Below are 2,568 nucleotides of genomic sequence, written 5' to 3'. Positions count from 1 at the left end.
AATGTTGTTTATGGTGGTTTTTAAAAAATATTTTTAGTTGTAGATGGAGACAATACCTGTATTTTGATTATTTAGTTTTTTAATGTAGTTCTGGGGATTGAACCCTGTGCCTCAGGTGTGCCAGGCAAGTGCTCTACCACTGAGCTATAACCCTAGCCCTCCAGTGTTATATATTTTAAAATTCAAATGAAATCTAAAGGGACTTGGAATAGACCTCAAAATCATGGAAATGAAGAATGAAGTTGGAGCCTTCAAGCTATCCAATTGCTAAATTTATTTCAAAGATATAATACAACATAGTGAGAAGGCCACATAAGAAATGTGAGAAAATTTTTGCAAATCATATAACTGATGAAGGACTAATGTTCAAAATATATAAAATCTCTTTCAGTTAAGCTGGGCCTGGTGGCACATGTCTGTAATCCCAGTGGCTCAGGAGGCTGAGGCAGGAAGACTGCAAGCTCAAACTAGCTTCAGCAGCTTAGCAAGGCACTAAGCAACTCAATGAGACCCTGTCTCTAAATAAAATATATAAAAAGGGCTAGGGGTGTATCTAAGTAGGTAAGCACCCTTGGGTTCAATCCCTGGTACCAAAACAAACAAACAAAAAACCAAAACAACAACAACAACAACAAACAGCTCTTACAGTTAAACAACAAGAAGAAAAATAATATTTCAACTTAAAAATGGGCAAAGTATTTTTTGATCTGAAATGTCTCTCTAAAACCTCATTTTCTAGGCAATGCAGAAATGTTCAGAGGTAAAAAGATTGGATTGTGAAAATTTCAACCTCATCAGTGGATAAATCCACTTAATGGATTAATAATTTGAATGGACTACTGAGTGATAATTTTAGACAAGTGAGGCATGGCTGGAGGAAGCCAGTCATTGGAGTCACGGCCTTGAGGACTTTATCTGTCACTGACCCATTTTCCCTCTTTGCTTCCTGGCTACCATGAACTGAGAAGCCCTTCTGTCCTGAGATTCTGCCTCACTCAGGTCCTGAGAAATTGTCTGACCCTGGATGAGTTCTCTGAAAATATGTGCCAAAATTAAAATTTCCTCCTCTCAGTTTTTCTTGTCAGATATTTTGGCCACAGCAATGAATCTAGTATGTGAAACTAATCTAGTATGTGAAAAGATATTTTTTCCAACACTATATACAAAAAGCCAACACATACATGGAAAGATACTTAACATCACTAAGGATTAGGGGAATGCAAACCAACAACGAGTTACACTTCACATCTATTATGATGATTACCATAAAAAATTAAAAAAAAAACAAGAAAAATGGCAAATGTTCAAGTAAATGTGGAGAAAATATAAGACTTAAGCTCTGTTAAAGAGACTGTAAAATAGTGCAGCTGCTATGGAATATGATAGGATAGTTCCTCAAATAAATTAGAAATAGATTTACCATGTGATCCATCAAATGCACTTCTGTGTATAAAGTCGAAAGATAAAATGGCAGGATCTCACAAGCTATCTGTACATCCACGTTCATAACAGCATTATTTACCATAGTCAGAAGGTGAAAAAAACTCAAGTGTTGTCTATTTTCAGATGACTGGATAACAAAACATTAATGAGTCTTGAAAGCATGGGCTGTATAGAAAAGGTAATAGATCTGTTCAGTGGATAGAGTTTCAATTTTGCAAGATGAAGAGTTCTGGACATTGGTTACATAATAATGTAAGTATACTCAATACTACCTAACCTAAAATTGTTAAAAGGATAAATTCTGTGTTATTTTTAGTTGATAACAGTTAAACTGCTTTGAAGGATATGACACATTTACAGAAGCAGGGAAGCAGAAGCCAGAATTGGGACAAAATGAATCACTCTTAACTTGCACAAGTGTCACAAACATTAAAGTTAATAGAAAAGAGTATTAAGTAATTTATTACATTAATAATCCAATTGCTCAAAAATTTTAGACATATAAAATATTTTAAAAGATCAAATACAACACATAGAAATGAAAACTACATCTGTGAAATAAAATAAAACAGATAAACAATTTATAAGTAATTTATCAGACAGCACTGATGAAAAAAATTAGTGAACTTAAAGTCCTAACAAAAAACTATTCAAAGACAGGGGTTGTGGCTCAGTAATAGAGTACCTGCCTAGCATGTGTGAGGCAACTGGTTCGATTCTCAGCACTGCATATAAATAAATGAATAAAATAAAGGTCCTTCGACATGTAAAAATATATTTAAAAAAACTATTCAAAAGGAACACAAAGGGGAAAAAAGAATAAAATAGTATAAAAGGACATCATTACAAATTTATGTAACTATAGAAAGAAACACCATAAAGGATGAATTTTGTTGAATGCAATTTTAGAAAAATTCAACCAGAACACATGATGTAATGTGAACTGGGACAAAAAAATCTATGTGTATTAAAATTGTATGACATATGCACAATAGGGCATAGATTTGACAAGAAATGGCCTAAATGATTTGGTAATGTACTTAACTGTATCTTATGTCAATTTATCTACATAACGACATCTATTTATATATATTTATAAAAAAATATAAATACCCTATTTTCTCT

Source organism: Marmota flaviventris, chromosome 6 (genome assembly GCF_047511675.1).
Source record: "Marmota flaviventris isolate mMarFla1 chromosome 6, mMarFla1.hap1, whole genome shotgun sequence".
NCBI classification, from domain to species: Eukaryota; Metazoa; Chordata; class Mammalia; order Rodentia; family Sciuridae; genus Marmota; species Marmota flaviventris.
Note: the sequence above shows the minus strand (reverse complement) of the source record.